Source organism: Scyliorhinus torazame, chromosome 13 (genome assembly GCF_047496885.1).
Source record: "Scyliorhinus torazame isolate Kashiwa2021f chromosome 13, sScyTor2.1, whole genome shotgun sequence".
In the NCBI taxonomy this organism is placed as follows: Eukaryota; Metazoa; Chordata; class Chondrichthyes; order Carcharhiniformes; family Scyliorhinidae; genus Scyliorhinus; species Scyliorhinus torazame.
In genome coordinates, this window is record NC_092719.1 from 91,047,055 (window position 1) to 91,074,366 (window position 27,312).

Below are 27,312 nucleotides of genomic sequence, written 5' to 3' on the forward strand. Positions count from 1 at the left end.
GTCATAGATAGCAGCTTCAGGGAATTAGTTACACCAAAGATTGGAGATAGATGGGTAACTGTAAGAGGGACAGGGAAGAGGCAGTCAGTGCAGGGATCCCCTGCGGTCGTTCCCCTGAGTAACAAGTATACCGCTTTAGATACTTGTGGGGGGGGGGGGGGGGGGGGGGACTTACCAGGGATAAGCCATGGGGTACAGGCCTCTGGCACGGAGTCTGTCCCTGTTGCTCAGAAGGGAAGGGGGGAGAGGAGCAGAGCATTAGTAATTGGGGACTCTATAGTCAGGGGCACAGATAGGAGATTTTGTGGGAGCGAGAGAGACTCACGTTTGGTATGTTGCCTCCCAGGTACAAGGGTACGTGATGTCTCGGATCGTGTTTTCCGGGTCCTTAAGGGGGAGGGGGTCCACATTGGCACTAACGACATAGGTAGGAAAGGCAGGCAGGCTTTCAGGGAGCTAGGATGGAAGCTCAGAACGAGAACAAACAGAGTTGTTATCTCTGGGTTGTTGCCCGTGCCACGTGATAATGAGATGAGGAATAGGGAGAGAGAGCAATTAAACACGTGGCTACAGGGAGGGTGCAGGCGGGAGGGATTCAGATTTCTGGATAACTGGGGCTCTTTCTGGGGAAGGTGGGACCTCTACAGGCAGGATGGTCTACATCTGAACCTGAGGGGCACAAATATCCTTGGGGGGAGATTTGTTAGTGCTCTTTGGGGGGGTTTAAACTAATGCAGCAGGGGCATGGGAACCTGGATTGTAGTTTTAGGGTACGAGAGATTGAGAGTAGAGAGGTCAGGAGCACAGATTTGACTTTGCAGGAGGGGGCCAGTGTTCAGGTAGGTGGTTTGAAGTGTGTCTACTTCAATGCCAGGAGTATACAAAATAAGGTAGGGGAACCGGCAGCATGGGTTGGTACCTGGGACTTCGATGTTGTGGCCATTTCGGAGACATGGATAGAGCAGGGACAGGAATGGTTGTTGCAGGTTCCGGGGTTTAGGTGTTTTAGTAAGCTCAGAGAAGGAGGCAAAAGAGGGGGAGGTGTGGCGCTGCTAGTCAAAAACAGTATTACGGTGGCGGAGAGGATGCTAGATGGGGACTCTTCTTCCGAGGTAGTATGGGCTGAGGTTAGAAACAGGAAAGGAGAGGTCACCCTGTTGGGAGTTTTCTATAGGCCTCCAAATAGTTCTAGGGATGTAGAGGAAAGGATGGCGAAGATGATTCTGGATAAGAGCGAAAGTAACAGGGTAGTTATTATGGGAGACTTTAACTTTCCAAATATTGACTGGAAAAGATATAGTTCGAGTACATTAGATGGGTCGTTTTTTGTACAATGTGTGCAGGAGGGTTTCCTGACACAATATGTTGACAGGCCAACAAGAGGAGAGGCCACATTGGATTTGGTTTTGGGTAATGAACCAGGCCAGGTGTTAGATTTGGAGGTAGGTGAGCACTTTGGGGACAGTGACCACAATTCGGTGACGTTTACGTTAGTGATGGAAAGGGATAAGTATACCCCGCAGGGCAAGAGTTATATCTGGGGAAAAGGAAAATATGATGCGAGGAGGCAAGACTTAGGATGCATCGGATGGGGAGGGAAACTGCAGGGGATGAGCACAATAGAAATGTGGAGCTTGTTCAAGGAACAGCTACTGCGTGTCCTTGATAAGTATGTACCGGTCAGGCAGGGAGGAAGGTGCCGAGCGAGGGAACCGTGGTTTACCAAAGAAGTGGAATCTCTTGTTAAGAGGAAGAAGGAGGCCTATGTGAAGATGAGGAGTGAAGTTTCAGTTGGGGCGCTTGATAGTTACAAGGTAGCGAGGAAGGATCTAAAGAGAGAGCTAAGACGAGCAAGGAGGGGACATGAGAAGTATTTGGCAGGTAGGATCAAGGAAAACCCAAAAGCTTTTTATAGATATGTCAGGAATAAAAGAGTGACTAGGGTAAGAGTAGGGCCAGTCAAGGACAATAGTGGGAAGTTGCGCGTGGAATCCGAGGAGATAGGAGAGGTGCTAAATGAATATTTTTCATCAGTATTCACACAGGAAAAAGACAATGTTGTCGAGGAGAATACTGAGATACAGGCTACTAGTCTAGATGGGCTTGAGGTTCATAAGGAGGAGGTGTTAGCAATTCTGGAAAGTGTGAAAATAGATAAGTCCCCGGGGCCTGATGGGATTTATCCTAGGATTCTCTGGGAAGCCAGGGAAGAGATTGCTGAGCCTTTGGCTTTGATTTTTATGTCATTGTTGGCTACAGGAATAGTGCCAGAGGACTGGAGGATAGCAAATGTGGTCCCTTTGTTCAAGAAGGGGAGCAGAGACAACCCCGGCAACTATAGACCGGTGAGCCTCACGTCTGTTGTGGGTAAAGTCTTGGAGGGGATTATAAGAGACAAGATTTATAACCATCTAGATAGGAATAATATGATTAGGGATAGTCAGCATGGCTTTGTGAAGGGTAGGTCATGCCTCACAAACCTTATTGAGTTCTTTGAGAAGGTGACTGAACAGGTAGACGAGGGTAGAGCAGTTGATGTGGTGTATATGGATTTCAGTAAAGCGTTTGATAAGGTTCCCCATGGTAGGCTATTGCAGAAAATACGGAGGCTGGGGATTGAGGGTGATTTAGAGATGTGGATCAGAAATTGGCTAGCTGAAAGAAGACAGAGGGTGGTGGTTGATGGGAAATGTTCAGAATGGAGTTCAGTTACAAGTGGCGTACCACAAGGATCTGTTCTGGGGCCGTTGCTGTTTGTCATTTTTATCAATGACCTAGAGGGCGCAGAAGGGTGGGTGAGTAAATTTGCAGGTATTTTAAGTAAACGTAATCGAATTGTGGTCACTATCACCAAAGTGCTCACCTACCTCCAAATCTAACACCTGTCCTGTTTATTACCCAGTACCAAATCCAATATGGCCTCGCCTCTCATTGGCCTATCTACATTCTGTACCCAGGAAATTGTAATATCTCCTTCATTCTCGGGATAGGAATGTTTATTATTCCCTGAACTTTTGTCTCTTAAGGCCAAAGATATGCAGGTTAGATGGATTGGTCAGAGCACAGGGTTGCAGGGATAGGGATGGGGCAGGGCAGTGGGGTGCTCTTTCAGAGAGTCAGTGAAGACTCAATGGGACAAATTACCTTCTTCTGCACTGTAGGGATTCTATGGATTTGACCTTTACCCACTACATGTCCCAAATAAATGACTTGGAAAATTTGATCTTAGCCAAGTTTATGACAAGGTTAGCTTTGGTCACTCGGTCGAAAGTGCTTGAAATGTCTAACACGATAACTGTGCACTAAAAGGTAATCAATGTGCATCACACAATAACTCAACCCACCTGATTGGCTAGCCTTTTAAATGTAGTCAACACATTCTTCATACGTCTGGATTATAAAATCCTCACAATTTCTTCAGCTTGATTAATCAAGGGCACTTGCCAGTGTTCATTGAGCAAATCAATATTGCTCAAAAGGCTAATGTCCCCACCCTGTCAATACAATCCTTGAGAGATGGGATATGATAGTAACATACTCAATTCAAAAGAAGAATCTGAAACTGAAACAAAGCCAATTACATGGCTAATGAGGGGAGAACTGGCTATGGTAAACAGGACAAATAGGCTAAAAGATATGAATGTAAATGCTTCAGACATTTTCATAGAATTTACAGTGCAGAAGGAGGCCATTCGGCCCATCGAGTCTGCACCGGCTCTTGTAAAGAGCACCCTATCCAAGGTCAACACCTCCATCCTATCCCCATAACCCAGTAACCCCACCCAACACTAAGGGCAATTTTGGACATTAAGGGCAATTTATCATGGCCAATCCACCTACCCCGCACATCTTTGGACTGTGGGAGGAAACCGGAGCACCCGGAGGAAACCCACGCACGCACACACGGGGAGGATGTGCAGACTCCGCACAGACAGTGACCCAAACCGGAATCGAACCTGGGACCCTGGAGCTGTGAAGCAATTGTGCTATCCACAATGCTACCGTGCTACATGTTTTCCTGATGAAATAAACTTGTGCCTGCTACTGAGAAATCAGACAAAATATTTGTTTGATGCCTCTGCCATTGCTAACTGTTGAGTATCCAATTAAGTGGTCACGGTTTATTTTATTGCTAAGGTTTCACAACCCTTAGCATAGGGTCTTCTGATTTGGAAGGTGGTCAGGACAGAAAGGTGTGACTACAGCTTAGCAGCTAAGTGGACCCAGAGGGCAGGAATGCAAGAGTGTCTGCTTCTGCAGTTGTCCAACAGGTTTGAGGTTCTTTCAGCTCCTTCGGATGACAGTGAGGGCTGAAGGGTGGAAACGCTGACTGACCATAACAATTTGGTACATTAAGCCTTTCAAGTGTGGGGGGGATACAAGGAATGCAGTCTTAGTGGAGGACCAATACAGTAAGGATCAACACTGTTCTCTGTAGCAAACAAAAATGTCAATGTTGCCTGCCTGATGCCAGGACATTTGCGGAGGGCTGGAGAGGAACTTACTTTGGGAGGGAGAATTGCCGTGGTCCATGTAGATACAAATGACAGACAGGATTGAGGAAGGAGGTTCAGCGCAGACAGTGACAGGAACTAAACACCAAATTTAGCAGAACCTCAAAAGTCATAATCTCTGGATCATCACCTGAGCCCATTACCTGAGCCACATGCAATTTGGCAGAGGGCAAATAAGATTCGAGAAACAAATTCACAGTTCAAGCGAGTTCCATTTTGTGGCATTGGCACCAGTGCTGGGGAAAGTGGGTTCTGTACCACTGGGCAATCTATACCTGAACTACGCTGGGGCTAGCATCCTAGCGAGGGTATTAAACTGAATAGTGAGGCAAGGGTGCATGTCAGCGTGTAATGTGTTTCCCTTGGAGCACAGCTCAATCTTTTTTTTTTTAATAACCTTTATTGTCACAAGTAGGCTTACATTAACACTGCAATGAAGTTACCATGAAAAGCCCCTAGTCGCCACATTCCAGCGCCTGTTCGGGTACAGAGAGGGAGACTTCAGAATCTCCAAATACCTAACAAGCACGTTTTCGGGACTTGTGGGAGTAACCCGGAGCACCCAGAGGAAACCCCCAGACACGGGGAGAATGTGCAGACTTTGCACAGACAGTGACCCAAGCCGGGATTCGAACCTGGGACCCTGGCGCTGTGAAGCAACAGTGCTAACCACTGTGCTACCGTGCCGCCCGTCCATTTCAGTTTTGCAGCAGCTTTCTCAAACAACTCAAAGTATATTTCTACTCCTTCCTCACTGAATTTAGGTACCAAGTGAAGAATATGCTTTCCCAAGCTCTGGGTCAATCCCGCCGTTCCTTTCCAATGTATATGTTTTGAGCCTTTCTTTTTCAATTCTAATTAAGTTTTCAAATTTGTTTCTTATACACCATTCGACCCACCAGTTCCAAAAAAAGCAACCTACCTAGTCCCATTCCCCAGCCCTATCGGCGTAGCCTTCTAAATTCATCACTTTCAAATATATATCCAGCTCTCTTTTGAAACCTCCTATGGAATCCACCTCTACCACATTCCAAACCCCAACAACTCTCTGAGTAAAGAAGTTTCTCCTCATCTCCCTCCTAGCTCTCTTGCTGACCATCTTGAAATTGTGATCCTCAGTCACTGACATACCAACTAGTGGAAACAGAATATCCTTCTTTACCCTGTCAAAATTGTTCAGAATTTTGAACACCTCAATAAGGTCATCTATTAATTTTCTCTGCTCCAAGGAGAACAAGCCCAATTTCTCCAATCTTTCCTTTTATCTACACTTTCTTTTTTGTATTCATGTTTCTACAGTTCTCTCTCTTTTTCACATTTCAATTTTTGTTTGAAGTTAGTAGAACCATCCTGTCTTTATGTTTCAAGTGTTGAGCCACTACTTCAACAATCTCTGCTTTCCTGGCCTCAATTTTGTTAACCAGCCTTATATGTGATCCTTTGTCAAAGGCTTTCTTAAAATCCATACAACATCCGTTGCATTTCCTTCATCGACCTTGTTACTTCATCAAAAAATCCAATTAGTCAAGCATAAACTGCCTTTTATAAACCTGTGCTGACTCTTTAATTAACTTAAACCTACAAGTGCCTGGTGATTTATTTGCCCCATGATTATTTCTAAAACTCGACCTATAACTGACATTTAACTGACCAGCTAGTTACTAGGAATGCCTTCACATCCCCTTGAATAAGGGAGTCATATTTGCCACTCTCCAATCCTGCGGAACTTCCCTTGGAAGATTATGAATGGATCATTTCACGATCTCTATCTCCACTTCTTTTTGTCATCTGGGATACGATTCCGACCAGACCCCAACAGTTGCTAGGATGCTGGACAAAAAATCCAATATTTTATTTAATTTGTAAGACTCTGAGGAAAGGATACTTTGTTCCAGGAGTAGGCGTGATTCCATATACAAATAGGGATATGGCTTATTAAAACAAACTTAACTGCTATTACTAACTTTAGCACCACAAAGAAAAATAGCTTATTTTTCTTAAACAATGCTCAATAATACAATAAACAATAACCCTTACTGCTATCTTTATCTCAGGTCACAATCCACTTTTAAATACAGTTAGCAGATCCAGGCATACTTGCCTAATAGGGATGTCTCGGATACACACTTTGACAAAATGAGGTCTCCGAGACATCCAGGACCAGGCTTGCAGATTCTTGCCTGTCTCAAACTACTTTAAGCTGCCAGTCTACGAAACTGCTCCTGTCCTATCCCAGTTCAAATCTTTAAAGAGCACGGAGAGAAAGGGGCGAGACTTCATTAAAGAGCACGGAGAGACAGGGGCGAGACTTCATTAAAGAGCGGAGAGACAGGGGCGAGACTTCATTAAAGAGCGGAGAGACAGGGGCGATACTTCATTAAAGAGCACGGAGAGTTTTTCAGCGGTAGCAGCGGGAGCAGTAACCAGGGGGCTGTCGGGAAGGTAAGTTTCCCGTTTTAAAAAGTTACCTTACAGGAGCGGTGAGGGAGAGGAGCTGAGTGGGCGGTCGAATTGCGCTCGGGGAAGGTGAGTGAACTGATATATTTGGGCAGCAGCTGAACCCGACACACTACACGTGTAGTGTCTCCCACCCGCCCTCCTCCTCTAATCAAAAAAAAAGACTGTGGTGTGTTGATAAGGTAGGTTTTTCTATTTCTTTTTCTTTTTATCGTGTCATTGGTAACAATTTTTCTTTTGTTTTTTCCTTTTCATTTGTCTATTATCTTTTTTTTTCGGCGGGAATTCAGCTGTTGGAGTGGCCGCCACAGAGTCGAGCGGTGAGTATTTCAACTAGCTGCTTCACGGATTCGAGTCTTTTCGGCGGGAATTCAGCTGTTGGAGTGGGCGGAGCCACAGAGTTGAGCGGTGAGTATTTAAACTAGCTGCTTTGCGGATTCGAGTCTTTTCGGCAGGAATTCAGCTGTTGGAGTGGTCGGAGCCACAGAGTCGAGCGGTGAGCATTTAAACTAGCTGCTTCGCGGATTAGAGTCTTTTCGGCGGGAATTCAGCTGTTGGAGTGGGCGGAGTTAGAGTCGAGCGGTGAGTATTTAAACTAGCTGCTTAAACAGTGGCTACAGGGTCTTTGGGGATAAATTTGAAGAGTGCCATCACAGCAAAGCAGTGACCTGATTGGCTGGTAAGGAAAGTGCTCCAATTAGCAGCAGCTGGGAGAAATTTAACTCTTCGTGTGTTGGTAAGTATTGTTATTGGTAAGTAAAATCTTTATTCCTTTCACTTATTCATTATTTGATATTATATATTTACAATCAGTTACAGTCAAGTGGAAAAATGGCAGGAGATCCCAGACCAGTGTTATGCACCTCGTGCTCAATGTGGGAGTTCAGGGACGCGGCCGATGCCCCGGACTCCTTCATGTGCGGGAAGTGTGTCCAGCTGCAGCTCCTGTTAGACCGCATGACGGCTCTGGAGCTGCGGATGGACTCACTTTGGAGCATCCGCGATGCTGAGGAGGTCGTGGATAGCACGTTCAATGGTTGGTCACACCGCAGATTAGGATTGGTGAGGGAGACAGGGAATGGGTAACCAAAAGGCAGAGAAAGAGCAGGAAGGCAGTGCAGGTGTCCCCTGCGGTCATCTCCCACCAAAACAGGTAAACCTTTTTGGATCCTGTTGGGGGAGATGACTCATCAGGGGAAGGCAGTAGTAGCCAGGCTCATGGCACCGTGGCTGGCACTGCTGAACAGAAGGGCGGGAAAAAGACTGGCAGGGCTGTAGTCATAGGGGATTCAACCATAACGGGAGTACACAGGCATTTGTGGTCGAAAACGAGACTGGTATGTTGCCTCGCGGGTGCACGGGTCAGGGATGTCTCAGATCGGCTGCAGGACATACTGAAGGGGGAGGGTGAACAGCCAGTTGTCGTGGTGCATATAGGCACCAACGATATAGGTATAAAACGGGATGAGGTCCTACAATCAGAATTTAGGGAGTTAGGAGATAAGTTAAAAAGTAGGACCTCAAAAGTAGTAATCTCAGGATTGCTATCAGTGCCACGAGACAGTCAGAGTAGAAATTCAAGAATAGTCAGAATGAATATGTGGCTTGAGAGATGGTGCAGGAGGGAGGGGTTCAGATTTTTGTGACATTGGAACTGGTTCTAGGGGCGGTGGGACCATTACAAATCGGATGGTCGACACCTGGGCAGGACTGGAACCAATGTCCATGGGGTGCTTTTGCTAACACTGTTGGGGAGGTTTTAAATGTGGCAGGGGAATGGGAACCAGATAGGAAGTTAGAGGTCAGTAAAGAGTCAGCAACTAAAGCCAGTAAGGTACTAGATAATATACTCATTGTGACTAAGGAAAAGAGTAGACAGGGAAGAGATTATGAACACAAAGGGACAGGTGGTCTGAAGTGCATTTGTTTTAATGCAAGAAGTGTAGCAGGTAAGGCAGATGAAATTAGGGCTTGGATTAGTACCTGAGAATATGATGTTATTGGTATTACTGAGACTTGGTTGAGGGAAGGGCAAGATTGGCAACAAAATATCCCAGGGTATAGCTGCTTCAGGAGGGATAGAGAGGGAGGTAAAAGGGGTGTAGGAGTTGCATTACTGGTCAGAGATGATATCACAGCTGTGATTAAGGAGGGCACTATGGAGGATTCGAGCATTGAGGCAATATGGGTAGAGCTAAGAAATAGGAAGGGTGCAGTAACATTGTTGGGACTTTACTACAAGCCTCCCAAAAGCGAGCGTGAAGTAGAGGTACAAATATGTAGACAGATTATAGAAAAATGTAAGAGCAATAGGGTGGTCGTGATGGGAGATTTTAACTTCCCCAACATTGAATGGGACTCATGTAGTGTTGGAGGCTTAGATGGAGCAGAATTTGTAAGGAGCATCCAGGAGAGTTTTTTAGAGCAGTATGTAAATAGTCCAACTCGGGAAAGGGCCATACTGGACCTGGTATTGGGGAATGATCCCGGCCAGGTGGTTGACGTTTTAGTCAGTGATTACTTTGGGAATAGCGACCACAATTCCGTAAGATTTAGAATACTCATGGACAAAGACGAGAGTGGTCCTAAAGGAAGAGAGCTAAATTGGAGAAAGGCCAAGTATAACAAAACTCGGCAGGAGCTAGGGAATGTGGATTGGGAGCAGCTGTTTACGGGTAAATCCACATTTGAAATGTGGGAATCTTTTAAGGAACGGTTGATTAGAGTGCAGGACAGACATGTCCCTGTGAAAACGAGGGATAGAAATGGCAAGATTGGGGAACCATGGATGATGGGTGGAATTGTGAGACTAGCTCAGATGAAAAAGGAAGCATACACAAGATCTAGGTGACTTAAAACTGATGAAGCTTTGGAGGAATATCGGGAAAGTAGGACAAATCTCAAAAGTGCAATAAAGAGGGCTAAAAGGGATCATGAAATATCTTTGGCCAACAGGGTTAAGGAAAATCCCAAAGCCTTTTATTCGTATAGAAGGAGCAAGAAGGTAACTAGAGAAAGGATTGGCCCATTCAAAGACAAAAGAGGGAATTTATGGGTGGAGTCAGAGAAAATGGGTGAGATTCTTAATGAGTACTTTGCTTCGGTTTTCACCAAGGAGAGGGACATGACGAAGGTTGAGGTTAGGGATGGATGTATAAATACTCTCGGTCAAGTAGGCATACGGAAAGGGGAAGTTTTGGGTATTCTAAAAGGCATTAAGGTGGACAAGCCCCCAGGTCCGGATGGGATCTATCCCCGGTTTTTGAGGGAAGCGAGGGACGAAATAGCTGGGGCCTTAACAGATATCTTTGCAGCATCCTTGAGCACGAGTGAGGTCCCGGAGGACTGTAGAATTGTTAATGTTGTCCCTTTGTTTAAGAAGGGTACCAGGGATAATCCAGGGAATTATACACCTGTGAGCTTGACGTCAGTGGTAGACAAACTGTTGGAGAAGATACTGAGGGATAGGATCTATTCACATTTGGAAGAAAATAGTCTTATCATTGATAGGCAACATGGTTTTGTGCAGGGAAGGTCATGTCTTACAAACCTAATAGAATTCTTTGAGGAAGTGACAAAGTTAATTGAAGAGGGAAGGGCTGTAGATGTCATGGACTTCAGTAAGGCGTTTGATCAAGTTTCCCATGGCAGGTTGATGGAAAAAGTGAATTTGCATGGGGTTCAGGGTGTACTAGCTAGATGGATAAAGAACTGGCTGGGCAACAGGAGACAGAGAGTAGTGGTGGAAGGGAGTGTCTCAAAATGGAGAAGGATGACTAGTGGTGTTCCACAGGGATCCGTGCTCGGACCACTGTTGTTTGTGATATACATAAATGATCTAGACGAAGGTATAGGTGGTCTGATTAGCAAGTTTGCAGATGATACTAAGATTGGTGGAGTTGCAGCTAGCGAGGGGGACTGTCAGAGAATACAACAAAATATAGATAGATTGGAAAGTTGGGCAGAGAAATGGCAGATAGAGTTCAATCCAGGCAAATGCGAGGTGATGCATTTTGGAAGATCTAATTCAAGAGCGAACTATACGGTAAATGGAAGAGTCCTGGGGAAAATTGATGTACAGAGAGATCTGGGAGTTGTACCCTGAAGGTGGCTGCGCAGGTCGATAAAGTGGTCAAGGAGGCATACAGTATGCTTGCCGTCATCGGTCGGGGTATTGAGTACAAGAATCGGCAGGTCATGTTACAGTTATATAGGACTTTGGTTAGGCCACATTTGGAATACTGCGTGCAGTTCTGGTCGCCACATTACCAGAAGGATGTGGATGCTTTAGAGAGGGCGCAGAGGAGAATCACCAGGATGTTGCATGGTATGGAGGGTGCGAGCTATGAAGAAAGGTGGAGTAGATTAGGATTGTTTTCTTTGGAAAGACGGAGGTTAAGGGGGGACCTGATTGAGGTCTACAAAATTATGAGAGGTATGGACAGGGTGGATAGCAACAAGTTTTTTCCAAGAACGGGGGTATCAATTACAAGGGGTCACGATTTCAAGGTGAGAACATAAGAACATAAGAACTAGGAGCAGGAGTAGGCCATCTGGCCCCTCGGGCCTGCTCCGCCATTCAATGAGATCATGGCTGATCTTTTGTGGACTCAGCTCCACTTTCCGGCCCGAACACCATAACCCTTAAACCCTTTATTCTTCAAAAAACTATCTATCTTTATCTTAAAAACATTTAATGAAGGCGCCTCTACTGCTTCACTGGGCAAGGAATTCCATAGATTCACAACCCTTTGGGTGAAGAAGTTCCTCCTGAACTCAGTCCTAAATCTACTTCCCCTTATTTTGAGGCTATGCCCCCTAGTTCTGCTTTCACCCGCCAGTGGAAACAACCTGCCTGCAACTATCCTATCTATTCCCTTCATAATTTTATATGTTTCTATAAGATCCCCCCTCATCCTTCTAAATTCCAACGAGTACAGTCCCAGTCTACTCAACCTCTCCTCGTAATCCAACCCCTTCAGCTCTGGGATTAACCTAGTGAATCTCCTCTGCACACCCTCCAGTGCCAGTACGTCCTTTCTCAAGTAAGGAGACCAAAACTGAACACAATACTCCATGTGTGGCCTCACTAACACCTTATACAATTGCAGCATAACCTCCCTAGTCTTAAACTCCATCCCTCTAGCAATGAAGGACAAAATTCCATTTGCCTTCTTAATCACCTGTTGCACCTGAAAACCAACTTTCTGCGACTCATGCACGAGCACACCCAGGTCTCTCTGCACAGCAGCATGTTTTAATATTTTATCATTTAAATAATAATCCCTTTTGCCGTTATTCTTACCAAAATGGATAACCTCACATTTGTCAACATTGTATTCCATTTGCCAGACCCTAGCCCATTCACTTAGCCTGTCCAAATCCCTCTGCAGACTTCCAGTATCCTCTGCACTTTTTGCTTTAACACTTATCTTAGTGTCGTCTGCAAACTTGGACACATTGCCCTTGGTCCCCAACTCCAAATCATCGATGTAAATTGTGAACAGTTGTGGGCCCAACACTGATCCCTGAGGGACACCACTAGCTACTGATTGCCAACCAGAGAAACACCCATTAATCCCCACTCTTTGCTTTCTATTAATTAACCAATCCTCTATCCATGCTACTACTTTCCCCTTAATGCCATGCATCTTTATCTTATGCAACAACCTTTTGTGTGGCACCTTGTCAAAGGCTTTCTGGAAATCCAGATATACCACATCCATTGGCTCCCCATTATCTACCGCACTGTTAATGTCCTCAAAAAATTCCACTAAATTAGTTAGGCACGACCTGCCCTTTATGAACCCATGGTGCGTCTGTCCAATGGGACAATTTCCATCCAGATGCCTCACTATTTCTTCCTTGATGATAGATTCCAGCATCTTCCCTACTACCGAAGTTAAGCTCACTGGCCTATAATTACCCACTTTCTGCCTACCTCCTTTTTTAAACAGTGGTGTCATGTTTGCTAATTTCCAATCCGCCGGGACCACCCCAGAGTCTAGTGAATTTTGGTAAATTATCACTAGTGCATTTGCAATTTCCCTAGCCATCTCTTTTAGCACTCTGGGATGCATTCCATCAGGGCCAGGAGACTTGTCTATCTTTAGCCCCATTAGCTTGCCCATCACTACGTCCTTGGTGATATCAATCCTCTCAAGGTCTTCACCTGTCATAGCCTCATTTCCATCAGTCACTGGCATGTTATTTGCGTCTTCCACTGTGAAGACCGACCCAAAAAACCTGTTCAGTTCCTCAGCCATTTCCTCATCTCACATTATTAAATCTCCCTTCTCATCCTCTAAAGGACCAATATTTACCTTAGCCACTCTTTTTTGTTTTATGTATTTGTAGAAACTTTTACTATCTGTTTTTATATTCTGAGCAAGTTTACTCTCATAATCTATCTTACTCTTCTTTATAGCTTTTTTAGTAGCTTTCTGTTGCCCCCTAAAGGTTTCCCAGTCCTCTAGTCTCCCACTGATCTTTGCTACTTTGTATGTTTTTTCCTTCAATTTGATACTCTCCCTTATTTCCTTAGATATCCACGGTCGATTGTCCCTCTTTTTACCGTCCTTCCTTTTTGTTGGTATAAACCTTTGCTGGGCACTGTGAAAAATCACTTGGAAGGTTCTCCACTGTTCCTCAACTGTTTCCCCATAAAGTCTTTGCTCCCAGTCCTTAGCTAGTTCTTCTCTCATCCCATTGTAATCTCCTTTGTTTAAGCACAAAACACTAGTGCTTGATTTTACCTTCTCACCCTCCATCTGTATTTTAAATTCCACCATATTGTGATCGCTCCTTCCGAGAGGATCCCTAACTATGAGATCCTGAATCAATCCTGTCTCATTCCACAGGACCAGATCTAGGACCACTTGTTCCCTCGTAGGTTCCATTACATACTGTTCGAGGAAACTATCGCGGATACATTCTATAAACTCCTCCTCAAGGCTGCCTTGACCGACCTGGTTAAACCAATCAACATGTAGATTAAAATCCCCCATGATAACTGCTGTACCATTTCTACATGCATCTGTTATTTCTTTGTTTATTGCCTGCCCCACCATAATGTTACTATTTGGTGGCCTATAGATTACTCCTATCAGTGACTTTTTCGCCTTACTATTCCTGATTTCCACCCAAATGGATTCAACCTTATCCTCCAAAGCACCGATGTCATCCCTTACTGTTGCCCGGATGTCATCCTTAAATAACAGAGCTACACCACCTCCCTTACCATCCACTCTGTCCTTCCGAAAAGTTTGATACCCTCGGATATTTAACTCCCAGTCGTGACCATCCTTTAACCATGTTTCAGTAATGGCCACTAAATCATAGTCATTCACGATGGGGAACCTTATCAAACGCTTTGCTGAAATCCATATACACCACATCAACTGCTCTACCCTCGTCTTCCTGTTCAGTCACCTTCTCAAAGAAACACACGGGGAGGATGTGCAGACTCCGCACAGACAGTGACCCAAGCCGGAATCGAACCTGGGACCCTCCAGGCTCGTACCCTCACAAGACGCCATCTCCAGCCTCTTCCATGCCGCCCCCTCCCCCTCCATCACCCACTTGCGCACCATCGTCGCATTGGCGGCCCAGTAGTACCCACAGAGGTTGGGCAGCGCCAGCTACCCCCCATCCCTACTCCGCTCCAGGAACACGCTTCTCACCCTCGGAGTCCCTCGCGCCCACACAAACCCCGTTATGCTCCTGTTGACCTGCCTAAAGAAGGCCTTCGGGATAAGAATGGGGAGGCACTGGAACAGGAACAAAATCCTTGGGAGCACCGTCATCTTGACTGACTGCACCCTACCCGCCAGGGACAGCGGCAACGCGTCCCACCTCTTAAACTCCTCCTCCATTTGTCCCACCAGCCTCGTGAAATTAAGTTTATGCAGGGCCCCCCAGCTCCTGGCCACCTGGACCCCCAAATACCTGAAGCTCCTCTCCGCCCTTTTTAGTGGGAGCTCGCCAATCCCCCTCTCCTGGTCCCCTGGGTGAACCACGAACAACTCACTCTTCCCCATGTTGAGCTTGTACCCTGAGAAATCCCTGAACTCCCTGAGGATCATCATTACCTCCGGCATTCCCCCCCACCGGGTCCGCCACATATAGCAGCAAGTCGTCCGCATCGAGCGACACCCTATGCTCCTCCCCACCACACCAGCCCCCTCCAGTTCCTCGACTCCCTCAGTAACATCGCCAGGAGTTCAATCGCCAGTGCGAAGAGCAGCGGGGACAGGGGACACCCCTGCCTCGTCCCTCGATGCAACCGAACGTACTCAGACCTCCTCTTGTTCGTGGCCACACTCGCCATCGGGACTTCGTACAACAGCCTAACCCACCTGACGAACCCCTCCCCAAACCCGAACCTCTTCAGCACCTCCCACAAGTACCCCCACTCTACCCTATCGAAGGCCTTCTCGGCGTCCATCGCCACCACTATCTCCGCCTCCCCCTCCCTCGCCGGCATCATAACAACGTTCAGGAGCCTCCAAACATTCGCGTTCAACTGCCTCCCCTTCACGAACCTTGTCTGGTCATCGTGGATGCCCTGCAGCACCCAATCCTCAATTCACGTGGCTGAGACCTTCGCCAGCACCTTGGCATCTACATATAACAACAAAATCAGCCTGTAAGATCCACACTGCAGGGGATCCTTGTCCCGCTTCAGGATCAAGGAGATCAGTGCCCAGGACATTGTCGGGGGCAAAGCCCCCCACCCCCCCCCCCCCCTGCCTCATTGAAGGTCCTAACCAGCAACGGGCCCAACAGGTCCACATATTTTTTGTAAAATTCGACCAGGAAACCGTCCAGCCCCAGTGCCTTCCCCGCCTGCATGCTCCCTATCCCTTTGGCCAGCTCCTCCAACCCAATTGGGGCCCCTATTCCCGCCACCAGTCCCTCCTCCACCTTCGGGAACCTCAGTTGGTCCAGAGGGCGGCCCATCCCTCCCTCCTCCAGTGGGGGCTCGGACCGATACAGTTCCTCATAAAAGTCCCTGAAGACCCCATTGATGCCAACCCCACTCCGCACCACACACCCTCCCCTATCCTGAACTCCCCCGATCTCCCTAGCTGCGGCCCGCTTCCGAAGCTGATGCGCCAGCATCCGACTTGTCTTTTCCCCCATATTCATAAATAGCCCCCTGGGCCTTCCTCCACTGCGCCTCCGCCTTCCTGGTGGTCAACAGGTCGAATTCGGCCTGGAGGCTACGCCTCTCCCTCAACAGTCCCTCCTCCGGCACCTCCGCGTACTTCCTGTCTACCATCACCATCTCCCCCACCTGCCTCTCCCTCTCCTCCCTCCTCTCATGTGGGCTCTAATGGAGATCAGCTCTTCCCTAACCACCGCCTTCAGCCTCCCACACCATCCCCACTCAGACCTCCCCGTTATCGTTGGCCTCCAGGTATCTCTCTATGCTTCCTTGGGCCCGCTCGCTCACTTCCTCGTCCGCCAACAGCCCCACCTCCAAGCGCCACAACGGGTGCTGGTCCATCTCCTCTCCCAGCTCTAGGTCTACCCAATGCAGGGTGTGATCCGAAATGGCTATCGCCGAGTACTCGGTATCCTCTACTCTTGCAATCAGCGCCCTGCTCATAACAAAAAAGTTGATCCGGGAATAGGCCTTATGAACGTGCGAGAAGAATGAAAATTCCCTAGCCCCCGACCTTGCAAATCTCCAAGGGTCCACCCCTCCCATCTGGTCCATAAACCCCCTCAGCACTTTAGCCGCCGCCGACCACCTACCCGTCCTAGAAGGGTAGGGAAAAAACCCGCGCTTCCCCGCCCCGGCCCCGCCTTCTCCAGCCTTCAGCGCGAGAAAAAGCCAGTGCTTTACACCTGTCCGGCCCCGCCTCCTCTGGCGCAGCTCCTTTTACAGGCTCAGTCCCCTCACCCCCGACTCGGGCCTCATCCCCCCTACCGGCGATCCACCCCCTACTCCGTTTACTTGCCCCCTCCAAGAGCCCACCCGACAAACCCAACCAAAACATTGCCCAACCCACCCTAACCACCCACACCGTACCAAAAAGAAACAAGAACAAAGAACCCCCCCATAAAAAGTAAAACAATAATCCTCGACCATCCCCATGCCCGACCCCCCATCCCGACCCTCAGTTTGTGTCCAGCTTCTCGGCCTGAAGAAAGGCCCACGCCTCCTCCGGGGACTCAAAATAATGGTGCCGGTCCGTGTAGGTGACCCACAGACACGCCGGATGCAGCATGCCAAACTTCACCCCCTTCCTGTGCAGCACCGCCTTCGCCCGGTTGTACCCGGCCCTCTTCTTCGCCAGCTCCACACTCCAGTCCTGATATATTCAAACCTCCGCTTTCTCCCACCTGCTGCTCCTCTCTTTCTTGGCCCACCTGAGCATGCACACCCCATTAGCGAACCGATGAAACCGCACCAGCACCGCCCGCGGCGGCTCGTTAGCCTTGGGCCTCCTCGCCAGCACTTCCAGCTCCAGGGGCCCCTGGAACGACCCCGCTCCCATCAGCGAGTTTAACATGGTGACCACACAGGCCCCCACTCCACCCCCTCCGGGAGGCCCAGGATGCACATTCTTCCGCCTCGACTGATTCTCCATCGCCTCGAACTGTTCCTGCCATTTCTTGTGGAGCGCCTGCACCTTTACCACTAGGCCCCAGATCTCGTCCTCGTTATCTGAGATCTTTTGTCGGACCTCGCGGATTGCCACCTCCTGGGCCGTCTGGGTCTCCAGCAGCTTATCAACAGAAGCCTCCATCGGCTCCAGCAGGTCCGCTTTGAGCTCCCTAAAGCAGCGCTGGGAAACCTCTTCCTGCTCCTGCGCCCACTGCATCCACGCTGCCTGGTCCCCGTCCGCCGCCATCTTGCTCTTCTCCCCTCGCACTTTCTTTGGTTTCACCACCACTTTTTTTTACCACCACCACCCGCTCCTGGTCCAAGCCATACACTGTCGGGGGAATGTTGCAGTCTTCTTCCCACACCGGGAAATGTCGGAAAAAGGCCGTTGGGGGTCCTGAAAAGAGCCCAAAAGTCCGTTCCAAGCAGGAGCTGCCGGACGTGCGACTTACCTCTGCATAGCCGCAACTGGAAGTCAGGGGTTCAATTGTAAGGGGAGTAGATAGGCGGTTCCGTGGCCGAAAACGAGACTCCAGAATGGTATGTTGCCTCCCAGGTGCACAGGTCAGGGATGTCTCAGATAGCCTGCAGAACATTCTGACGGGGGAGGGTGAACAGCCAGTTGCCGTGGTGCATATAGGCACCAACGATATCGGTAAAAAACAGGATGAGATCCTACAAGCAGAATTTAGGGAGTTAGGAGCCAAGTTAAAAAGTCCGACTCAGAGGTAGTAATCTCAGGATTGCTACCAGTGCCACATGGTAGTCAGAGTAGAAATGAAAGAATAGGCAAGATGAATGCGTGGCTTAAGAGATGGTGCAGGAGGGAGGGTTTCAGATTTTTGGGACATTGCGACCGGTTCTGGGGGAGGTGGGACTACTACAAATTGGGCGGTCTACACCTGGGCAGGACTGGAACCAATATCCTTGGGGGTGCTTTTGCTAACGCTGTTGGGGAGGGTTTAAACTAATGTGGCAGGGGGATGGGAACCAAATGAGGAGGTTAGTGGACAGTGAGGAGGTAGTAACTAAAGCCTGTAAGGAACTAGATCATGAAGTCAGCGTGTCTAAGGGGAAGAGTAGGCAGGGAGCAGATGATGAACGCAAAGGGACTGGTGGTCTGAGGTGCATTTGTTTTAATGCAAGAAGTATAGTAGGTAAGGCAGATGAACTTAGGGGTTGGATTAGTACCTGGGAGTATGATGTTATTGCTTGGTTGAGGGAAGGGCATGATTGGCAACTAAATATCCCAGGATATCGATGCTTCAGGTGGGAGAGAGAGGGAGGTAAAAGGGGTGGCGGAGTTGCATTACTGGTCAGAGAGGATATCACAGCTGTGCTGAAAGAGGGCACTATGGAGGACTCGAGCAGTGAGGCGATATGGGCAGAGCTCAGAAATAGGAAGGGTGTGGTAACAATGTTCGGGCTGTACTACAGACCTGCCAACAACGAGTGTGAGATAGAGGTACAAATATGTAAACAGATTATGGAAAGATGTAGGAGCAACAGGGTGGAGGTGATAGGAGATTTTAATTTTCCCAACAGTGACTGGGATACACTTAGTGTCAGAGGTCTAGATGGAGCAGAATTTGTAAGGAGCATCCAGGAGGGTTTTCTAGAGCAGTATGTAAATAGTCCAACTCGCGAAGGGGCCATACTGGACCTGGTGTTGGGGAATGAGCCCGGCCAGGTGGTTGATGTTTCAGTAGGGGATTACTTTGGGAATAGTGATCACAATTCCATAAGTTTTAGAATACTCATGGACAAAGTGGTCCGAAAGGAAGAGTGCTAAATTGGAGGAAGGCCAACTATACCAAAATTCGTCAGGAGCTGGGGAATGTGGATTGGAAGCAGCTGTTTGAAGGTAAATCCACATTTGATATGTGGAAGGCTTTTAAAGAGAGAGTGATTAGACATGCCCCTGTGAAAATGAGGGCTAGAAATGGCAAGATTTGGGAACCATGGATGACAGGTGAAATTGTGAGACTAGCTAAAAAGAAAAAGGAAGCATACATAAGGTCGAGGCGACTGAAGACAGACAAAGCTTTGGAAGAATATCGGGAATGTAGGACCAATCTGAAACGAGGAATCAAGAGGGCTAAAGGGTATCATGAAATATCTTTAGCAAACAGGGTTAAGGAAGATCCCAAAGCCTTTCATTCATATATAAGGAGCAAGAGGGTAACGAGAGAAAGGGTTAGAACATAGAACATAGAACAGTACAGCACAGAACAGGCCCTTCGGCCCTCGATGTTGTGCCGAGCATTGTCCGAAACCAAGATCAAGCTATCCCACTCCCTGTCATTCTGGCGTGCTCCATGTGCCTCCAAGTGTTGATAAATTTATAGCTTTGTTTAAGTTCAAGCTATTTTGTGGTCTTTGTGAACACTACGCCAACCATCCTGAAATAAGCAACACAAAGAACACCACAGTTCAGTGGCCGACCTTGCTGCCGGTGGAAACAGTTTCTCCTTTTTTATACCCTGTCAAAGCGCCTCAGAAATTTGAGGTGAACCTCCATTAAATCTCTCCTTGGCCTTAGCTTACTCGAGGGCAAAGAAGCCCAGCTTCACGAGTCTCCCCACATAACTGAAGTCCCCCAGTACCATTCTGGTAAATCTCCGAGGCCTTGACAGAAGATCCAGAGGGGATACTATCCTTAACCTGCAGGATTTTCACCGCCTTTTATAACCAACTTCTGATTTCCAGTTTCGTTTCTACCTGAACTCGGAACATAACGCCCTGTGAAATAAGCTGCATTTTCAAGTTAATGGTGAAGCAGAATGTTTATCACTGAAAAATGTCAGGTTTAATGAGAGAGCCAGTTCTTGACTAAGTACGGCGGGAGGAGTGTTTGTGCTTTTTGCATTATCTGAGAAATGGGTCCAATCGATTTTTCAAGGGACAAGAGTTTCTGCCAAAGCTCATTTTCAAAATCAGAATTGTCGAATGGCTATGAGGCCACTGTGACTGTGCTGGCCCCCTGCCGTGACTTCAAATCTTCCACTAACCAACGCAACTGGTCAGCGTAATAGAAAGTAATCGATTGAAATGGCATTAATAAGTCTTCATTGACGTATTAAGACTGGTAACCCCATGCAGTTTCGCTCAGTTGGCTAGACAGCAGGCGAGGACAACACTGCGGGTTCTATTCCCGGACCGGCTGAGGTTATTCATGAAGCCTTCTCATCCTTACCGCTCGTCTGGGGTGGTGGTCCTCGGGTTAAATCACCACCGGTCAACTTTCCCCCCTCAAGGCGGAAAGCAGTCACCTGGGACAATGTTGACTTTACTTACTTTGTGACTGCAGTTTGAATGATAGAGCTGAAAGCCTCCAAAGCACAGTGGTTAGCACTGTGGCTTCACAGTGCCTGGGTCCCAGGTTCGATTCCTGGCTTGGGTCGCTGTCTGTGCGGAGTCTGCACGTTCTCCCCGTGTCTGCGTAGGTTTCCTCCGGGTGCTCCGGTTTCCTCCCACAAGTCCCGAAAGACCATGACCACTCCCGCGCCGGTTGGGAGAATCGCCTGGGCCGCCAAAATTTCCCGGGACGCCGGTCCGACGCCCTCCCGCGATTCTCCCAAGCGGCGGGAACGCCCACGTCGAGTTCCGTGGGCTGCAGGCCGGAGAATCGCCGGAGACACCCAAAATGGCGGTTCTCCGGCAACCCCGCTATTCTCAGGCCCAGATGGGCCGAGCGGCCAGGCCAAAACGGCGGGTTCCCCCCTGGCGCCGTCCACACCTGGTCGCTGCCATCGGGAACAGCGCGGGAACGATGGGGGGGGGGGGGGGGGGGGGGGGGGCCTGCGGGGGAGGGGGGGATCCTGCACCGGGGGGGTACCTCAAATGAGGACCTCCTTCCTTCCGCAGCCCCGCAAGATCCGTCCGCCATCTTCTTGCGGAGCGGACTCAGAGAGGACGGCAACCACGCATGCGTGGGTTGGCACCGGCCAACCCGCGCATGCGCGGGTGACGCCAGTTATGCGCCGCCGTCCGCGTCATCTATGCGGCGACAAGGCCTGGCGTATGTAGATGACGCGGCCCCGATCCTAGCCCATTGTTGGGGCCTGAATCGATCGGGATCGGGGTCGTTTCGTACCGTCGTGAACCTCGACGGCGTTCACAACGGCGTGGGCACTTCGGCGCGGGAGTGGAGAATCCCGCCCCCACTGTTTGGTAAACTGGACATTCCGAATTCTTCCTCTGTGTACCCGGAATGTGGCGACTAGGGGCTTTTCACAGAAAATGTAAGCCTACTTGTGACAATAAAGATTATTATTATTAATATAGATGTGACCGGCTGATTTTAAATGACTGAAAATGAGTTTAAAAAAAAAACATTTATTGGAGAAAAGAACACAATTGACTCGTTTCAATGGTCTACATTGGTCAGTTTCTCAGTGAATCAAATTTTCTCCCCCCATTTTGAAATGTGCCCTCAGTGCGGCTGCACCTCAAAGAAAACAGCTTAATTTGTGGAGCCTCTTCAAAGTACGAAACCGACTCAACAAGTGAAAACTCACCAAGGTAATTATTTCAAACGTACGGGCAGGGTATGGGGGCTAGGGGGGACATTATGTCCCGTTTTGGGGTTGGGCCAGGGCTCCAGTTCAATACTACTTGTTACGACACCCTGGGCTCTTACGCGGTCAATTCCAGCCCCACATGACCCAGAGACGTAACGCAGGTAAAATTAGATTTTATTTAAAGGACCCGAGGTCCTTGGTTGAGCCCAATGAATGAAATGAAAATTGCTTATTGTCACAAGTAGGCTTCAAGGAAGTTACTGTGATAAGCCCCTTGTCGCCACACTCCGGCGCCTGTTTGGGGAGGCTGGTACGGGAATTGAACAGTGCTGCTGGCCTGCCTTGGTCTGCTTTCAAAGCCAGTGATTTAGTCCTGTGCTAACCAGCCCCTGCACAATAAAGTGCAGTCACCTGGTTTGTAACTTTCACACAAGTAACCGTTTTTACGTGCACTATTATAATTAAACAGACCGAAGACTTAACTGACTAATACCCCTTAGAACATAGAACATAGAACAATACAGCACAGTACAGGCCCTTCGTCCCACGATGTTGCACCGAAACAAAAGCCATCTAACCTACACTATGCCATTATCATCCATATGTTTATCCAATAAACTTTTAAATGCCCTCAATGTTGGCGAGTTCACTACTGTAGCAGGTAGGGCATTCCACGGCCTCACTACTCTTTGCGTAAAGAACCTACCTCTGACCTCTGTCCTATATCTATTACCCCTCAGTTTAAAGTTATGTCCCCTCGTGCCAGCCATTTCCATCCGCGGGAGAAGGCTCTTACTGTCCACCCTATCCAAACCCCTGATCATTTTGTATGCCTCTATTAAGTCTCCTCTTAACCTTCTTCTCGCCAACGAAAACAACCTCAAGTCCATCAGCCTTTCCTCATAAGATTTTCCCTCCATACCAGGCAACATCCTGGTAAATCTCCTCTGCACCCGCTCCAAAGCCTCCACGTCCTTCCTATAATGCGGTGACCAGAACTGCACGCAATACTCCAAATGCGGCCGTACCAGAGTTCTGTACAGCTGCAACATGACCTCCCGACTCCGGAACTCAATCCCTCTACCAATAAAGGCCAACACTCCATAGGCCTTCTTCACAACCCTATCAACCTGGGTGGCAACTTTCAGGGATCTATGTACATGGACACCTAGATCCCTCTGCTCATCCACACTTCCAAGAACTTTACCATAAGCCAAATATTCCGCATTCCTGTTATTCCTTCCAAAGTGAATCACCTCACACTTCTCGACATTAAACTCCATTTGCCACCTCTCAGCCCAGCTCTGCAGCTTATCTATATCCCTCTGTAACCTGCTACATCCTTCCACACTATCGACAACACCACCGACTTTAGTATCGTCTGCAAATTTACTCACCCACCCTTCTGCGCCTTCCTCTCGGTCATTGATAAAAATGACAAACAGCAACGGCCCCAGAACAGATCCTTGTGGTACTCCACTTGTGACTGTACCCCATTCTGAACATTTCCCATCAACCACCACCCTCTGTCTTCTTTCAGCTAGCCAATTTCTGATCCACATCTCTAAATCACCCTCAATCCCCAGCCTCCGTATTTTCTGCAATAGCCTACCGTGGAGAACATTATCAAACGCTTTGCTGAAATCCATATACACCACATCAACTGCTCTACCCTCATCTACCTGTTCAGTCACCTTCTCAAAGAACTCAATAAGGTTTGTGAGGCATGACCTACCCTTCACAAAGCCATGCTGACTATCCCTGATCATATTATTCCTATCTAGATGATTATAAATCTTGTCTCTTATAATCCCCTCCAAGACTTTACCCACTACAGACGTGAGGCTCACCGGTCTATAGTTGCCGGGGTTGTCTCTGCTCCCCTTTTTGAACAAAGGGACCACATTTGCTGTCCTCCAGTCCTCTGGCACTATTCCTGTAGCCAATGATGACATAAAAATCAAAGCCAAAGGTCCAGCAATCTCTTCCCTGGCCTCCCAGAGAATCCTAGGATAAATCCCATCAGGTCCCGGGGACTTATCTATTTTCAGCCTGTCCAGAATTGCCAACACCTCTTCCCTACGTACCTCAATGCCATCTATTCTGTTAGCCTGGGGCTCAGCATTCTCCTCCACAACATTATCTTTTTCCTGAGTGAATACTGACGAAAAATATTCATTTGGTATCTCGCCTATCTCTTCAGACTCCACACACAATTTCCCATCCCTGTCCTTGACTGGTCCTACTCTTTCCCTAGTCATTCGCTTATTCCTGACATACCTATAGAAAGCTTTTGGGTTTTCCTTGATCCTTCCTGCCAAATACTTCTCATGTCCCCATCTTGCTCGTCTTGGCACTCTCTTTAGATCCTTCCTCGCTACCTTGTAACTATCCATCGCCCCAACTGAAACTTCACACCTCATCTTCACATAGGCCTCCTTCTTCCTCTTAACAAGAGATTCCACTTCCTTGGTAAACCACGGTTCCCTCGCTCGGCGCCTTCCTCCCTGCCTGACCGGTACATACTTATCAAGAACACGCAGTAGCTGATCCTTGAACAAGCCCCACTTATCCAGTGTGCCCAACACTTGCAGCCTACTTCTCCACCTTATCCCCCCCAAGTCACGTCTAATGGCATCATTATTGCCCTTCCCCCAGCTATACCTCTTGCCCTGCGGTGTATACTTATCCCTTTCCATCATTAACGTAAACGTCACCGAATTGTGGTCACTGTCGCCAAAGTGCTCCTCCAAATCCTCCAAATCCAACACCTGGCCTGGTTCATTACCCAAAACCAAATCCAACGTGGCCTCGCCTCTTGTTGGCCTGTCAACATATTGTTTCAGGAAACCCTCCTGCACACACTGTACAAAAAACGACTCATCTATTGTACTCGAACTATATCTTTTCCAGTCAATATTTGGAAAGTTAAAGTCTCCCATAATAACTACCCTGTTACTTTCGCTCTTATCCAGAATCATCTTCGCCATCCTTTCCTCTACATCCCTAGAACTATTAGGAGGCCTATAAAAAACTCCCAACAGGGTGACCTCTCCTTTCCTGTTTCTAACTTCAGCCCATACTACCTCGGAAGAAGAGTCCCCATCTAGCATCCTCTCCGCCACCGTTGGCCCACTCAAGGACAAAGGAGGAAGGTTATGCGTGGAGTCAGAGAAAATGGTTGAGATTCTTTTTTTTAAAATATATTTTATTCAAAATTTTTTGGCCAAACAAAACAATACAAAGGTTTTCCTTTTCGACAATAAAACAGTATAAATAACAGTGGCCATTTTAACAAATAAATAAATAATATATGAACTAAATGGCAACTGCCATATCAAAAATAATAACTCTCCAAAAATAAAATCGAACAATCCAATATACATAACCTGGTACAAATATCTATACACAAACATCCCTGAGGACCCACCCGGGCCCTCCCCCCCACCCCCCTCCCCCCTGGGTTGCTGCTGCTACCTTCCCATTTCCTTTATCGTTCTGCGAGGTAGTCAATGAACGGTTGCCACCGCCTGGTGAACCCTTGAGCCGAAGCCCTTAGTGCGAACTTTATCCGTTCTAGTTTTATAAACCCTGCCATGTCATTTATCCAGGTCTCCACGCCCGGGGGTTTGGCTTCCTGCCACAGAAGCAATATCCTTCGCCAGGCTACTAGGGACGCAAAGGCCAAAACATCAGCCTCTCTCGCCTCCTGCACTCCCGGCTCTTCTGCAACCCCAAATATAGCCAACCCCCAGCCTGGCTCGACCCGGACCCCCACCAGCTTCGAAAGCACCTTTGCCACGCCCACCCAGAACTCCTGCAGTGCCGGGCATGACCAAAACATGTGGGTGTGGTTTGCTGGGCTTCTCAAGCATCTCCCACACCTATCCTCTACCCCGAAAAATTTACTGAGCCTTGCTCCGGTCATATGCACCCTTGAATTGTATCAGGCTTAGCCTGGCGCACGAGGACGACGAGTTTACCCTACGTAGGGCATCAGCCCACAGCCCCTCTTCAATCTCTTCCCCCAGCTCTTCTTCCCATTTCCCCTTCAGCTCATCCACCATGATCTCCCCCTCGTCCCTCATTTCCCTGTATATATCCAACACCCTACCATCCCCCACCCATGTCCCTGAGATCACTCTATCTTGAATCTCCTGCATCGGGAGCTGCGGGAATTCCCTCACCTGCTGCCTCGCAAAAGCCCTCAGTTGCATATATCGAAATTCATTCCCTTGGGGCAACCCATATTTTTCCGTCAACGCTCCCAGACTCGCAAACGTCCCGTCTACGAACAGATCTCTCAGTTGCACAACCCCAGCTCTCTGCCATGCTCCAAATCCCCCATCCATTCTCCCCGGGACAAACCTATGGTTATTTCTTATCGGGGACCGCACAGAGGCTCCCATCCTTCCCCTATGTCGTCTCCACTGCCCCCAAATTTTTAGTGTTGCCACCACCACTGGACTTGTGGTGTATTTCTTCGGGGAGAACGGCAACGGCGCCGTCACCATTGCTTGTTCCCTTGCAGGACGCCATCTCCAATCTCTTCCACGCCGCTCCCTCCCCTTCTCCCATCCACTTACACACCATTGAAATATTGGCGGCCCAGTAGTATTCACTTAGGCTCGGTAGTGCCAGCAACCCCCCTATCCCTGCTACGCTGCAAGAACCCCCTCCTCACTCTCGGGGTCTTCCTGGCCCACACAAAACTCATGACACTTTTCTCAATTCTCTTGAAAAAGCCTTCGTGACCATCACCGGAAGGCACTGAGACACAGAGGAATCTCGGGAGGACTACCATTTTGACCGCCTGCACCCTACCCACCAGTGACAGGGGCACCATGTCCCATCTCTTAAAATCCTCCTCCATCTGTTCCACCAATCGTGTTAGATTAAGCCTATGTAAGGTTCCCCAACTCCTGGCTATCTGAATCCCTAAGTACCGGAAATCTCTTGTTACCTTCCTCAGCGGTAAGTCATCTATTCCCCTGCTCTACTCCCCCGGATGCACCACAAACAACTCACTCTTACCCATATTCAATTTGTACCCCGAAAATTCCCCAAACTCCCTGAGTGTCTGCATTATCTCAGGCATCCCCTCCACTGGGTCCGCAACATACAGCAATAAATCATCTGCATACAAGGATACCCGGTGTTCTTCTCCCCTGAGCACTCCCCTCCACTTCCTGGAGCCCCT

The 27,312-nt window shown here is 48.3% G+C and overlaps 1 protein-coding gene across 8 annotated transcripts in view; it reads right to left on the bottom strand.

Moving 5' to 3' along the window:
* The window catches only part of washc4 (WASH complex subunit 4), a 425,031-nt gene that overhangs the window by 295,901 nt on the left and 101,818 nt on the right, over positions 1-27,312 (bottom strand). The gene's annotated exons all lie outside the window — the stretch shown is intronic.